Source organism: Carettochelys insculpta, chromosome 24 (assembly GCF_033958435.1).
Source record: "Carettochelys insculpta isolate YL-2023 chromosome 24, ASM3395843v1, whole genome shotgun sequence".
Lineage (NCBI taxonomy): Eukaryota > Metazoa > Chordata > Testudines > Carettochelyidae > Carettochelys > Carettochelys insculpta.
In genome coordinates, this window is record NC_134160.1 from 1,425,629 (window position 1) to 1,441,136 (window position 15,508).

Genomic DNA, 15,508 nt, shown 5'->3' on the forward strand with positions numbered 1-15,508 from the left:
GTTCTGTTGTCTTCTAGCATAGCGGCTGTTACCCTCTTTTATAGCTAGGGAAGGTCAGGCCGAGAGAAGGCAGGCGATGCACACAAAGGTAGGATGACTCTCACCCCCATGGAGAGGGGCATCAAAAGGACTTGGGTCAGAGCCTTTGTATGGGGTGATTTTCACCTACGGCCTGTCTCATGCTCCATTGGGCATGGCTGCCTCTGGAAAAGTGGGGTTGTTGGTATCCCAGTGACTGTAAGGCAAAGGAAAAGCTGCACAAATTCCTCTTGTCAGTCTCCCTGTTTTCATGTCTAAACCCACAGCAGCCCAGTGGTGAGAGGGGGTGCTCAGAACTTTTGTGGGTTTGGGCTGACACTTGGGTGGCCGGCATTGCAAAGGGGCTTTGGAGTTTTCTTCTCCAGCCCTGCCAGGAACAGGACTGAAAAGAAAACAAGGCTTTTAGACCATAGAAGACAACTTTGGCGCAAACAAGGTCCTTGGTGTGGTTCTTTCCTGTGGCTTGGCGTCTGCTAGCCGATGGCACACACTTCAGCAATGCAGGGAAGAGCTGGACTGGCGGAGCTCCTCTAACGAATCTGCAGGAGCCTCGGGTTGGCTGTACCATGCAGGTCATGCATTTTTGGCAAACTAAGGCTGCATTGGGTGACCTGGGAACCGAGTCCCTCAGCACAAAGCTGAGGCTGGCCAGTGTGTGACATGAGCCTGAGGCCGGTTCAGGGTGTTGTTCACCTCGAGTGGAGTGGTTTGCTCTGATGGGAGGAATCTACCAGGTCCTGAGTTACTGACTTTTATGAGGGTCTGGCTAGCACTGTAGGTCTCGCCCATCCCATGGAGTCTCCTTCTTACGGAGCCTTGCTCACAGAGGGGGCAGCCAGGGGACCGTGCACCCCGGTTCAGAAAATCCCAGTTTGTCTGAGGGTGCTGCCGGAGTGCCATTGCCATCTCATTCCCAGGCCCTTCCCCATCAGTAGCTGTGTGAAAGTCACTTCACCTCTTGCCGCCCCCGGCCCCCAACAGTGATGACGTACCTGCAGGCGTCACCTGGAAGCTGGCGGCCAGCCTGACGGCTGCCTGGCCCATAGATGCACAAGGAAATAATGTTGTTTCTTCTTTTCCAGCCTCCTCCAAGCCCTCCACAGGGAGTCACCCCAGCCGGCTCTGACAACATGTCACCAGCGCCTGCGCCATCCCTAGGAGAGCTTGGGAGCGGGAGACCGAGCACTGCTCATTAAAGAAGAATTATGGCCTCTGCTTAAGTGGATCTTATACCTAAAATAAATACTCAGATGAGCCCAGACAGCTTAAAATGTCAGCTCCCTTCACGGGAAGAGCAGGCCCAGCTGGAGCAGACCGTTCGCCCAGCTAATGGAAGTGGGTGGTCAGCATCTGGCCCCAAAAGGCAGGGGATGCTAATAGGGCATGTGAAAATGCCTCCGCCCCACAGGAGGAGCCCAGGGGAAAACCTTGGCCAGGCTGATTGCAGGGGATGGGCTGGGAAACCTATCCCAGCCTCTGACCTCCCCACAAAGGCGGCAACTCCTCGGTTTCAGTTAACCCTGTCTGTAGCAGCCATTGCCTCTCCTGGTACCGTTGCCAGGGCCCTTCCTCCAAGAACAGGCTGTGCCTCTCCAGGGAGATTCCTTGACCCCCCAGTTCATGCTGGGGGACCAGGACACTTCAACCTGTGCCAGCTACTGCCTCAAATGGCCAAGCCCTGCAGGCAGGTGGCTTCATGGCTGTGGTTGTCTGCTCCTCAGACATCTACAGGGGCCTGCATGGGGCAGGGAACCCTTGGCCTATGGCTGGGGCTTCTCCTTAAGTGACTGGAAGAATCCAGCCCTGGAGAGAGCTGAGCTCGTTCTGAGCAGGCCAGATATGGGAGGAGACCGAGGGGTTTGTGGGAGGTCCATGACAGACGAGCCACGTGCCTGGACCCAGTATTCAGGGGCAGGGAGGCCAGTGGACATGTCTGGCCCCAGGTGCTGACCTGAGCCCCTTCCCAAGGAGTGCCATTGCCTCAGGGTTGGGGAGCAGGGAATGAACCAAGGAAGCATCACTAAAGCTCCTCCTGTGACCAAGCGCACTCCTGCCTTTAACAAGCAGAGCCCTGTGCCGAAAGGCAGGGACTCTGAAACGAATGGGGAGGAGCCCGACTCCCTGGCAGCTCCCTGTGCCTCTCTGGGGCAGGAACGGGGCACAGCATGAACAAGGGGGCGGACAGAGAGCTGGTTTCCCCTCTGTTTGCAGCAGAGCAGAGATGTGGTTGGAAGATGCAGCCAGCCCAGCTCTGAGCTCCACATGAAGAGGGAGTTGACCAACTGGAGTGGGGAGGAAGGAGCTGGGGACTGCAGGGAAAGGGCGAGCAGAGCTCCGTGCGGTTAGCGTATCAGAGAGGACTGATGGTGTGGGGCACAGGACAGCGGGTGGACATGGGGGGTCTGTACAGTAAGCAGCAGGCGCTGGCCATGCTCGGCTTCGAGGCTGATGCGGAACTAACGAAGTGCCCAGGCCTGGCTCCTCTGCAGAGGGACAAGATCCCCCCAGGAGAATTGCTGTGTGCTCAGCCTCTGGAGCCTCAGGTGCTGGGTGTGGGTCACGCTAGGCCTGAGCCATTGGCAGGCATCTTGCAGCCCGTCGGGTTCTAGGTGTGGCCTGCGAGACGTTTTGTCACTCTTGCCCATGCACAGGGCTGTGGCTTCTGCTACTTTCATCCGTGCAGGTTCTTCCTCTTGGTATCGCCACAGCGACACACATAACGCCCGGGACCGCCAAGTGAGGCGCGAGCTTATTGCACGCAGCACGGACTGTGAGAGCCGTGCGCGCCCTCTGCAGCCAATCACCGCACTGCTACAGTTCGTTCAGCACACCCTGTGAATGCCAGGCACGCCAGCACCGTCAGAAAACTGCCCTGTCCCAGGGGACCAGCTGGGGTCGACAACCTCGCGGCCTGCCGAGATGAAGGAGGCCGCTCCTGCAGCCACTCACTAGCTGAGGGTGCCCATCACTGGCCTAAGCTGAATCACTGGATGCTACCGTCTGCTGGAACAACTCAAGGCTTGTTTCCCCAGGGCTTTGCTCCCGTTTCCCGTTATTGACACCAATGGTGCAACACAGGCACAGACCCAGCAAGGGGGACCGACCTGCCAGGCCTCCCTAGCAGCACCCAAAGCAGGTCAGGACATTCATGGCTGTCCTGGGTGATTGCAAGGTGGGGGACTTCATTTTCTGAGAGCAGCGATCCGACTTGAATCACACCCCTGTCCTGCATTGCTGGTGGGCTGTGTGTGGGTGGCAGGGAATGGGGGTGGAGGAAGGTCCCAGCCCTGCTGGCCATACTGCCTCGCTGGTGACAGGGAAATGAGTGAGCACTGGCTCTTGGGTAGCTCTTTGTGTCATTTAGAAATAACCGCACCGGGGCAGGCGAGGGGTTTTAACTCACTGCGCCAGGGCCAGAGGATGGGGGAGCTGCTGCCAGGGCTGCATTCCTGCTGCACGAGACAAAGAACCTGTCCAGCTTGTCAGCTCATCGGCTCCTGCTAATCTGCTGGTTGCGGGCCGTGAGGGGCTGGTGCTTTACAGCTACTGGGTTTCATTTAAAGACTGGGCAGGTCCTTTAATCAGGGAATCATAGAATCACAGGGCTGGAAGGGACCTCAAGAGGTCATGGAGTCCAGCCCACTTCTTCAAGCAGGATCAACCCCAACTAAGTCCAACCAGCTGGGGCCAAGGCACGGGGAGATGAGGCTGCCACTTCTCGGTGACCGCGTCACGCCGGGCCAGCAGCGATGGCCGTGAGAATCTCTCAGATCTCAAACATCCCTAAAGTGTTTGACCCCCATTTCTGGCTGGACGGCTCACTTCCCTGCGGCTGACAGGCAGGCGCTGCGTGGGTGGCAGCCAGCGTCTGCCTGGCAGAGCAGCGCTGCGGGTTGGAGTGGGAGGGGAGTACAACCTGCAGTGAAGGCAAGGGGTATGGGGGTGGTAGGTATGCAGAGCGTGGTTACCCAGCTTGAAAGCTGGCCCAGGCCCAGGGGATAATATCGAACATGAGATTATTGATGAGCACAGATTACCCAGGCTTCCAGTTCCCTTGTTCTTGGGAAGCACGCACTGCAGGGCCAGGCAGGCCCAGCCTTGTGGGATCCGCTGGGCTCACGCAGCCTCAGGTAGTGTGGCTGGGGATCATGCTGTGACGCGTCACTACACCCTGGCGCGGCCTCAGGCATGACCCTGCAGCCATCAAAAGCAAGGGAACATTTCCCAAGGGCTACACTGCAGCAGAGCCAGGAACGATGCGGCAACACAGGGAGGGAAACCTGACCGTGAACTCGGGGGTTCCCCAGCACTTGTGCTCCCTGCTTTCCTAGCACGAATGCCTGACTTCATGATGCAAAGCAGAGGTGACTGCTTGGCTTCTGTTGCTGCGTTGCCCATGGGTCTGTTCCCAAGGTAGCCCCTGGTAGGTGGCCCTTCTCCACGTGCCTGTGTTACTGAGAGGACAGGAAGGGGACACAGCACCTGGCACCGAAGAGGGAACAGGGCCTGCAGGGACAGGAGGACAGCTCCCAGCAATAGCAGGGTTGTTCTCCAGTAAGAAAGTCTTTCTTTAACTTCCTGAGCATGAAGGTTTCCTGCTGTTGCATAGTTACAGACAGAAAAAACCCAGGCACTTGTGCTCACCAGTCTGGTCTCTTTCCCCCTCCAGAAAAGAACAAGCTGCTTTTAATATTTGTTGTGTTTATTAACAGATGCAGTAGGCGCTGCTGAAGACTTAATACACCAGGCTGAAAAGTTAAGGAAAGAGTCATAAATAAAAGAGACTACAAAGAACCCTATCTGTTGTGTCATCCTCCAGTGATTTACCGAGACGCTCTTGGCTCTGGATGTTACATCGGATGGTCCTTTGGTGAGCTCCAGTCCGGGTTTTGCAACAGTCACAATATTTTGGCTGGATATTGTCTTAGGAGGTGGTACTAGTAGGGTGGAATTCCCTCATGCTGGAGTTTGCACAAGATGCTTTTTCAAAGCTGGATACTCTGGTAATAATAATAACTTTAGAACCCCACGCAGCTGCACTCCTTGCAAGATGATGGCGTCTACGGCCTTGCGAGCAGGCATTATTGATGTGCTACTTGCTCTGATATGACTGCAGACACCGGGAGCAGTGCGGGCTGACGGAGCATAGAGTACCCTGGGTGATCTTTACAAGCTGAAATCCTGCACATCCCAGAAGGGTGTCTTGCTCTCCGCAGGCTTTGTGAGGCTCTTCCAAATCTTCTTCTAAACCAACCACCCAGGCAACTACCAGAAGTCCCAGTGCACCCGACTTCCCAGTGAGCTCGCAGGGACCTTTTTTTAATTTTTGGACAGACACTTGTGCGTAACTTTCCCTGGAGGAACAGAGGGTTTTTGTGATTGTTTCTGCAGTATTTTAAAACTGAGAAACTAGTAGAGTCTCTTCAGCAGTCATGAGTGACTGACAACTTGGAGGTAAGGGTTTCGCGGCGTATGTTTGTTTAGATTAAGCTTTTGCAATGCCGGCTGCTAGCTAACACTAGGAACCTTGTCGGCTTCTGATTTGCGGGTTTGCCTCGTGCATTATGGCTAATGAATTCGGACACTGGAAAGCTGTAAAGAATTACAGCAGGCTCTGTTGGGATTTCCTCAGTCCCCCGACCGTCAAACTGGGAGAAGTGTTACGGGGAAGGTGGGTGATTCTTTTCTGTTCTCTGCTTGTGCTTTGCATGCCAGACCTCCGGGGAGGTCACCAGGAGAGATATTCAGAAATACATATTAGGCTATCAAAGAGAGCTGCTGCCAACAGACCAGCCACAAAATCCCACCAGCTCCAGTGCAGGAGTCTAATATTTTATAACTGGCTGTACGGCCACTACAGTTCCACCCTGACTTGAAAAGACAGTAGCAAGCATCCTGGTGAGCTGGGCAATCAGGAGGCTAGCTGACTGAGCCGGAAAGAAGTTGCATCTTTAAACTGCCATGGATAATTCAGGCTCACTGCAAACGAAGAGGCCATCTGTGCACAGCAGGTACCTGCAGAGCACCTGGTAAGGGTGTGGACAGGCTGTTTCTCACGGAGGTCACAGCATGGAAGCAATGCTGAATGACTCTGGTAGTGAGTAGACATCTGAGTTAACACACCTTCCTGAGGTGCAGGGAGAGATCCCCCTTTAAGTCATGCTGCTGGTCCCTGTCTTGCTGTGGCTGGGCTGGGATAACAGGGCATTGGACTCCACCAGGGAGGTGATGGAGGGGAGTCCCAGAACCAGAAAGGCTGGCTGCTGCTTCTTGGCTTTCCTTTGTGCAATGCAAGGTGGGAGCATGGAGGAAAGAGCCGGCCCTGCAAGGAACGCCTTGGGGCACAAGATTCTCTCAGTGCCATCTGCCTAGAGCTAGGAGAAGGCAGAACTCTGGGAGTTTTGGGACTTCCTTCCCCAGAGTCTCCTGTTGTTTCCTGCCAAGCTGTGAGTCCTTTACAACCCCTCAGGACAGAACCCAGTACCCCAGGGAGATGCATCCCTGGAGGATGATGCACAGTCAAGTGCTTTTGGCAGAGGTGGGCTCTGGGGCCCTGAACGTTCTCTGTCTGCCCAGCACCATCAGGCGCAGAGCTGTTTGCAGGGTGGGAAACTCTGCAAAGCCTTGTCTCCTGCCTGCGGGTCCATGAACTCCGTGGGAGAACTCCCGGGAGCGAGCACCGCCTTGGGGCAGCATGCAGCATGCTTGGGCTGTTCCCAGCTGAGAGCACTGGGAGAGGGCAGCTTGAACCAGGGCAGCAAAAGTTACCATTACTGCCATCACTTTATCTGGGCCCTGTAGCATTGCAGTATTTCCCAGGGCTACCTCAGCACTGCTGGGGGGAGGGGGCTCGCCTCCACAGTGTAAGATGCGGGGACAGCCACACAGGGACGGAGGGATTTGCTCAAACTCAGGTGGGTGTCTGCGGTACATCAGGGAACCGAACCTACCTCTTCTGCTGCCGAGGGAAACCCCTGAGCATGGGGCCACTCTACCAGCCTGGTCAAACACCCATGCCCATAAGAGCCTGCAGTGATTTGCACTCAGAAAGGACTGAGCTCCCCTATGCACACCGGGGGCTTACACAGAGCAGAGGGCAGGGAGGGAGCAGAGACGGGGCAAAGATCAAACAACAGGGAGCAAAATACACTCTCAGGAAGGGCCAGGCTCTCCCATGCCAAGTCTGCTCCCAGCTCGACCTCAGCCAGGGATCGGGAGGAGGCACTGACCTGGAGAGACGTCCTCCTTTGGGGTATGGTTAAAGCAAAACACAGACAGAACCACCGGGTTTTACCCAGTGTCCTTGGTTCAGACAGCCTCAGCTGACAGCCTGGCTCCTGGGGACCATGCTTCCTGATTTTACATGCCTGGGAAGAACCGCTGATTACTGACCAACATGGGCATGTTGTGTGAGCAGCGGAGCAGCCCCAGGTTTTGGGGGCAGCCTGGCTGGAGTCCTTCTAGCATCTCTCCTGCTCTGAACCCACCCTGGCTCCAGCCTCTGGATCCCTCTGTTCAGGTGGAACAAGAAGACAGGCTGCAAATAAGTTCACAGCTAAACTTGCTGGAACTCCTTGATCAGAGGAAGCACAAGATCCCCCCACCACCAGCCCACTCCTTGTCCTGCCCAGGCAAAGCTAGGCTCTCTCTTGATTTGTGCAAGACTGCTGGGGAGATTTTCGGGGACCTTGTGTTTAGCAGATGCTTCTTCAGCATGGAGCTTTGTCCTTTGCCCAGACCGTGCTGCCCTGGGATTCCAAGCCCTCTGTTCAGAGAGTCACAGAATCATTGAACACTAGAACTGGAAGGAACCTCAAATCCAGTCCCCTGCCTTCATGGCAGGACCATCCCTGTCTAGACCATCCCTGACAGGTGTCTGTTGAACCTGGTCTTAAAAGTCTCCAGTGATGGAGAGTCTACAGCCTCCTTAGACAACTGATTCTAGTACTTCACCACCCTGACAGGAAACTTTTCCTAATGTCCAGCCTAGACGGCCTTTGCTGCAGTTTAAGCCCATTGCTTCTTCTCCTGTCCTCAGAGGTTCTCCCTCCTCCTTGTAACACCCTTTTAGGTACTTGGAAACCACTATCATGTCCCCTCGCAGTCTCCTCTTTTCCAGGCTAAACAAACCCAGTCCTTTCGATCTTCCCTCATAGCTCATATTTTCTAGAACTTTAATCATTTTTGTGCTCTTCTCTGGACCCCTTCCAGTTTCTCCACATATTTCCCAAAATGTGGGGCCCAGAACGGGACACTGTACTCCAGCTGAGGCCTAATCAGCACAGAGTAGAAGCGAGGGCTTACGCAAGGTTAGGTAAGACATTGAAAACACGCCAGGTCAGCACATAGCAAATAACCCCTCTGTCAGGAGCAGGGTTTGACCCCACGCCTCCCTCACTCAGGCAGAGCACCCAGAGAAGGGGAAGACAGCAGCTTGAGCCTGGTGCCTTAGACCAGTTGACCACCCTGACACAGGTCAACCCTGTGCTGTGTAGGGATTTTCTGTCCCTGCCACTATTGCCTCAGGCTGGCTTCCCTCAGGCAGGTCTGTGCAGCAGACTTTTGCCAGCCAGCTCTGTTAGTCAGGGGGTGCTGAGAGGTGAGTTTTAACCAGCACAGCACAGCTGCAGACACAGCAGCAGCAGAAAAGCATCACTTTCCATTTCCTGTGCTCGGGGGATGGAGTAAGCGACACCAGCAAAGGTGAAATTTTGTGGCATGAGCCGCATCCATGCCCGGGGCACTCTGCCTGGGGCACACTGATGCTGCTCTCCTGGAAGATGCTCCAAGCGGGGGTCTGGCCTAAGCCCTGGCAGCTCAGGGTGAACTTAATTCAGCTGATGCAAACTGCTGCTTAAATGTCAAAAAGAACTGGGGCTTCCAGTGGCCTAACACAACACGATGCACGTTCCCTGGCAGTGGCCTAAGGAAAAGAGGTGCACGTTCCCTGGCAGTGGCCTAAGGAAAAGAGGTGCACGTTCGCTGGCAGTGGCCTATGGAAAAGAGGTGCACGTTCCCTGGCAGTGGCCTAGGGAAAAGAGGTGCACGTTCCCTGGCAGTGGCCTAAGGAAAAGAGGTGCACGTTCCCTGGCAGTGGCCTAAGGAAAAGAGGTGCACGTTCCCTGGCAGACCAGCCTGCAACCTTTGGCGGTTTGCTCAGACTTGTTTAGAGCTTTGCCCTTGATCCGTCCTTCCTACTTCCCTTCGGGTCATGCGGGGAGTGGCGGGGGAGGGGCGTTTCTGGCCCAGTGAAGCACAGGTGGGTGCCTCGTCTTTCTGTCTGTAGCTGTGCTAAGTATTTCCAAGGGAGGGCCTGAGGTTAGCACAACCCTTCAGAGGGCGCTTCTCAGGCAACAGCCACACATTGAATCCCCTTGACATCTCCACTGACAACACCTCTTCTGAGTCCTCGCCCCCTGCTCTGGGCCTCTGCCTCTGCCTCTGCCTTTCTTCTCTGTAAATAACACCGTTTGTAAGTGCCTCACCTGACCCACGCACTGTGTGTGTAGATGCTGCTGACACTGCGAAGTGGAGCTCCATTGTGCAAAAAACACCGGGGGAAAGGCAGTAACACTTGAGCTGGACCTGCGCCAAAGGAGATTCCCCGCCCTCTCCTAACCCTCCCCTAGTCCGGCTGAGCATAGGATGCTCACAGTGCCGGCGGGTGCACTAAGGAGCAGAAGGCAGTCAGGGGCTGGGTCTCTCCCTCCCTGCCACCTGCACCTGAGCTCATTGTCACCTGCAGAATTCGCAGATCCCTTTGGATTCCAAGGGCAGAGGTGAGCACTTGTGTACTGGCCATGTTTGGTGGGGGCGTTGGCCTGTTTCGCTCCAGACTCTCATAAAAGCAAGTGGAGAAGGAGATGAGAGTCTCCTCCCGGTGGGCAGTTTCCTACCATACAGGACAGTCTACGACGTGCTGCATCACAGGCGAGCTTGGAGCACTGGTACGTGTGAGAATATCGCAGCACTACCCAGCAACGTACCCGCTCGTCTTCTCCTGCTGTGTGCAGAACACATTTGTTATGTGCACCGAGACATGGGTGAATGTGCACCCCCAGTAGAAACCCAAAACCTGGCGGCGGGCGCTCTGCTAGTCAGCTGGGCAGCATCCGAATCTCTGCTGGGTGGCTTACTGGAAACCCTGGTACCTAGAGGCTTAATGCATGCTAGGGGCTGTACCAACCCCTCTAGACCTCACAGAAAAAGGGTGGACAAAATGGAGTGTTGTCCGCTGTTTTCACAGATAAGGAAAAGTGATGTGCCCCAGGTCATATGGTGAGTCGGTGGCAGAACCAAGGGCCAAATCGAGGCCCAGTGTAACTCTTTCACTGCAAGGGTAGTTTTCCTTGTCACTCTAATCCACACTATGGGCTCTCCCTTGGTGAGCAGCAGCCTGGAGATAGACTCTAGGGCCTTGCTCAGGTGATGGGTCGATGTGAAAGTGACGATAAGGTAACTGAGCAAGGCAGTAGCCAGGGCAGCAGGGACCTGGGGCAGGCAGGCATCTGTGCTAGACCTGTCCCCGGTGCGACACCCGAACCAGAGTGCGCAGAGCTGCTGTGAGCACTTTGCAGGCGCTGGGGGAAGGACTCAGACCTCAACAATGCTGCAGAGGTTTTTGCTGCCAAGTTTTTTTCTTTTTTTTCAGCACTTAACTTGATGGTTTATGGCTCTGGCAGCACTTTGGCTCTGAAATCAAATATCAGATAAAGGCCTTCTGGTTAGGACATTTGACTTAATGCCACTGGGTTTTATTGCCTGAGGGATTAGCAGAAGAAAGTTGCTTTGCGTGTGTATGCGGCCGGATGCTTGCTGGCCGGAGGATGCCAGGCATCCTCTGGTAGCTGCATGTGCCAGCTTTGAATGTACGTGGCGCTCTTCGCTGCAAGATTGTAGAGCATGTCCCTTGTGTGGGTGTTAGCCCTCGCCCCGGTCTCCCAGTGGGGAAACTGAAGCTCGGAACAGAAAAGTGCAAAACTAGCAATTCGGGGGCAGCGTCAGAGCTGGAAACCAAATCACCTGCCTCCTTCTGCCCCCTCTCTCCGCCAGCAAACCTGCCAGCAGCTGCCCTCCCTGTCTGCAAGAAACCTCCTGCACACTTGCAATGGGAGGGAAAGGCAGAGCAGAACGGAGCAGGGCTAACATAAACACCGGCTGAATTGCTGTGTGCAAGGCGGGCGCTTGACTTTGTTTAGCTTGCAAAGATTTATTCCAGTCTGTATTTCTGAAGTAGTTTATTTAACGCCGTTGAGAACTAGGCACCACTGGCAGGAGAAAAGTCTGCTGTCCACACCAGATCTCTCTGATGATTAGTTGACCTTCCCTTGTTAAGTGTCTAATAGCTGGGCTGGGCTGGGCTGGGCTGGGCTGCTGCTGGGAGCTGGCCGAGTGTTGCACTTGTGGCTCCAAAGAGGAGTGGGAAGGCAGCCCCAGCTGTGGGAGGCAGCAGGCAGGAGATGGCAGACACCTGACTTCTAGCCCCAGTTCTGCCACCAGCATGCTGGCTGGCCACCAGTATGCATCTGTGCCTCTCTTTCTCCACCCCTAAAATGGGCATAGGGAAAGCTAGCCAGCTTTGTGAAGTGCATCGGGGCCTACCGATGCTACATGTGCACCGGCTCAGCTCATCTGACCTCCTGTGTGTGGCAGGCCAGCACCCACACACTGACCCCAATGACTGAAATGAGCCCACAGTTCCACAGCCCTCCGGAGACTGGACTTGTCTGCGCCAGAAGCGGAGAAGAGGTGGGACTGAGATGCACCAGAGATTGAGGCCCCCAGAATGGCCAGGAGATGATTAAGTGTGAAACCCCCTTCAGTGCTGGCAAGCGAGCTACACCTCCTGCTGCAAAGGAAGACCACGCTGCCCCCACGTCACTGCCAATGTGATGAAGGGAAGTTCCTCCGCAGCTCCACATGTGGCAGACCACGAGGCCCTCAGTCTGGGAGCAAGAACCAGCCAGCCAAGCACCAGAGAGGGGGAATGCTCACAGCCACCTGAGAGCCTGGCCCACCCTCCCTTCCAGTGTCTCATCGCCAGCCAGTCGCCTGATGCATCGGAAGAAGGAGAGAAAATAACCCGCTGAATGCTTTAGGGAAGGGTGGGAAATCCCTTCCTGACCCCTGCCGCTGGCTGCCAGAAACCCAGAAGCATGAGCTTTAGGGATCATGTGATGTAAACGGACGGTGAGCCCAGGGGCTTTGGCACCCTGCCCCCTCCACCACAAGCAACCCCTCACACAACCTCACACTCACATTTGTCCACCTCTGTCTTGTTTAAAGTCGTTTGCCCCATAACACCTGTTGGGAAGCCATTCCAGAGCCTCCCAGCTGGTGGCCACAAACCTCATTTCCAGCCCGGATTTGTTCATAGCCAGTTGAGCTCCACGTGTCCTTGTGCCAGCACCGGGCTGGAGCTTCAGTGGCTCTTTGCTGTCCCTGGTACTTGCCCCGATGTATTTACAGCAGTCTGAGCCTCTCTCTGCCAGCTTTTGGTGAGACTAAACAAGCTGAACTCTTCCTGTCTTCTCTCCAAGAGAGGCCCTTCGTTTCGCTGCTCAGCTGCGCCAGCCTGCTCTGCACCCGCTGCAGTCTGAATTCATCAGCCTGGAGCCTGGGAGACTAGGTTGCCCACAGGACTCCAGCTGAGCTCTCACCAGGGCCTTGCTTTCTCTATGGGACACGCCTCGCCTGGTACCTTTGCCTGGGCCTTTGCCTTTTCCACAGCCCTTTGGTGGCTCCCACTCCTGCTGTGACTGACCCCCGACCAGGCTCTATCCTGGCTGGCAGGAGAAATGCTTCCCACCACTCCCTTGGGGCCTGACCTCACACTGTGCGTGACATCCCGTTACTGAAACATTCCAAGTAGCACCAGTTACACCACTCCCCAGACCCTTCCTTGGGGCACCATGGAGGTGCAGGGGCTTGGATCTCCTCGGCAGAGCTGCCACGAGCCGATGCAGAATGGACGTGGGTGGCATAATCCTAAGAGCACATCGCGAACATCTGAATTGCACCTGGCCCCTCTGCTCCTCCCCTGGGTGGTTGGAGCAGCCCTTGGGCTGTGTGGCGGAGTTGGAGCAGCCAGCGCCAATCTGCAGATCCCGGGTCCCGGCTGTCTGGGTTTTGTGTTGTGGGCTGTCTGCAGAAATGGGGTTAGTTTGTTCCCGGATCTGTCAGGGAAAACAGCCAGTGGAGAGGGGTGATGCCGCAGTCTGACAGCTGCTGGGTTAATTGGGAAGAGGTGGGCAATTTGCTGCCTGGTGGGCTTGCCAGGGCATTGTCCCAGGATGGCTCACTCCCTGAGATGGATGAGGGTCAAAGGCCAATGCTCCCAGAGCAAGGGGCAGGAGTCATTTTTTCCATATATCGCAGAATATGTTTCATTCTGTGCATGTTGTGCTGTGCACACCCATAGAAACACATGTTGCTGCCGGCTGTGGGTGCTCTGCTGATCAGCTGGGCGACACCTGAGTCTCTCCTGGGGCAGCCGCCCAAGCACTTAGCTTACAGGGAGTGCTGGTCAGGCGCCTTTGGGGGAGAACCTGCCTGCTGGGGGCTCTCTGAGGAGGTCTCTGGCGGGGGTGGCAGGAGAGCTGTGCTGGGGGAGGGGTTCCCCTGCGATGCTCTGCTGCTGCTGCTGCTGCTGCTGCTGTTCAGAGTGAACCAGGCTTTGGCTCCAGAAGGCTGGTTGGGGTCCCTCTGTTCACTGCTGGTCACTGCATCAGAAGGGGAGAGCAGCAGGTGCCAGACCCAGTCTGACCTGCAGGGCGTGGTCTGAGAGTGGGGACCCATGGCAGTCTCCCCCGTGAGGTAAAGGTTCGAGACCCAGCCAGCGAGGCCAAGTGAGGGGAGGGGTGCTGGGACCCAAGCTTCCAAGCACTTGTGAGCAGCGCTCTCCCCAGCCTGGCTCACAGCGAGAGGGTTCAGTTTCCTGAAATGGCAGCCGGTGTCCCCAGATGCCTCTGCTGCCTCCCCTGCCTGTGAGTGGGCTGGAGTGTTACTTACCAGCCTTCCAGATGTGGCAGCTGCATTGCAAAGTGAGAGAAATCGTTTCTCTCTCTGTTGGGCTGATGCAGCTCCCTGGGTTCTGGGCAAGCACCTGATGTGGCTGTCCTAGCTGGGGCGAGCAGCCAGTGACCATGCTATTTATACAGCCATCTGTAGGTGTCAGAGCCTAGTGGGGCAGGTCCCACTCCTCTGAGCTACTGAACCAGCGTCTGTGCCATGTCGAGTCCCCCACTCCCCGGGCCAGTCACTCGTCAGCCCATGTGCTCTCCATTCCCGGGTGGGAGGAGGGGAGATTTACTTGCAAGCTGAAAGTGGAAGGAGGCTCTTTGAAGGTGGGCCAGATTACACCAGCAGAGAACTTGGCCCAGTGGTTCAGGCAGGGTGCAGACTCAGGCAGACACCGCCCCCCTCCTTCGATACTGGTGAACGTTTGGGAAGGGCTCTTCTCAAACAGGCGCACGGTTCTGTAGCAAGGGGCAGGTGCCGTGGATGGCAGAGTGCACGGGGCCTCTGAGACAGGTCATGAGCCGCAGATGCTGCACGTTCGGCAGTTAGTGCTCTGTCATCTCCTGCAATGACTTGTGTTTCCAAGCGGCTTCACACCATCTGGAGTGGAGGTCATAAAAAGGCTGGCCCCAGAACAGATGCTAGCGGAGCTGTGACGCTCCCAGAGACGCAGCACTGGTGTGTGTCTGGGTTACTGAGCTACCACTTCTCCTGCCCACAGAAGGGGTCTGTGGCTGTGTTGCCACAGGGTTGGCATACCACATGCAAATAGGGGCAAGCAGAACTGCTGGGCCAGGGTCACAAGGCTCTTGCTCTGAGGGCCCAATTCTCCTCCCTGAAGCAGCGCTTCCATTGAGAGTTGCTCCAGACTGGGCCCAAAGTCTCTGCTGCTGTATTCTATTTCTCTGACCACAGGGCTGGGATAACAGGCTTGAGTGCCATCTGATGTTCAGCTGCCTTGGGGCCAAGCGCTCAGGGAGGATGGAACAGAGCTGCTGTAGGAGGCATTAGGTGACAAGCCTCCTTAAAAGAAGAGCTACAAAGGCTGCTTTCTTGAGCAGGAATCGCTGACGAAGCAGTGCTGCTGTCCTGCGTTCCCCGGCACAGCTCCCGGCTGCAGGACTCAGAGCAGGCTCAGGCAGCCAGGAGCGGAGCGCTTGGATTCTCCATTCCATTGTGTGCATGGACACTGGTGGCACTGGACGCAGGAGAGCTGCCAGCCTGTCAAAAGGTGGCAATGTTTCATCAGCAAGTCCCCTGCGGCTGCTTTTTGTGCAGGGCTTAGCAGTGTGGGATGGGGGCCATGCATCTCGTAATCCCTGTGTCTGTCTCCAGGGAAGCATCTTGTTCTGAGCACTGCAGGCATGAGGGACTGCCCTTGGGCAGCAAAACACCATGACACCACCGGCTGTCAGCTGCCTACTGGCTGGTGTGCACAGTGGGGGAAGTG

The 15,508-nt window shown here is 55.9% G+C and overlaps 1 protein-coding gene across 2 annotated transcripts in view; it reads left to right on the forward strand.

The window, feature by feature from the left end:
- The first annotated feature begins 4,899 nt into the window (after positions 1 to 4,899).
- The window catches only part of RSPO1 (R-spondin 1), a 35,678-nt gene continuing 25,069 nt past the window's right edge, over positions 4,900 to 15,508 (forward strand). For both annotated transcript variants that reach the window (XM_074976349.1, XM_074976350.1), the window contains exon 1: positions 4,900 to 5,493. The gene's annotated coding sequence lies outside the window, so the exon portion shown is untranslated. The remainder of the gene's footprint in view (positions 5,494 to 15,508) is intronic.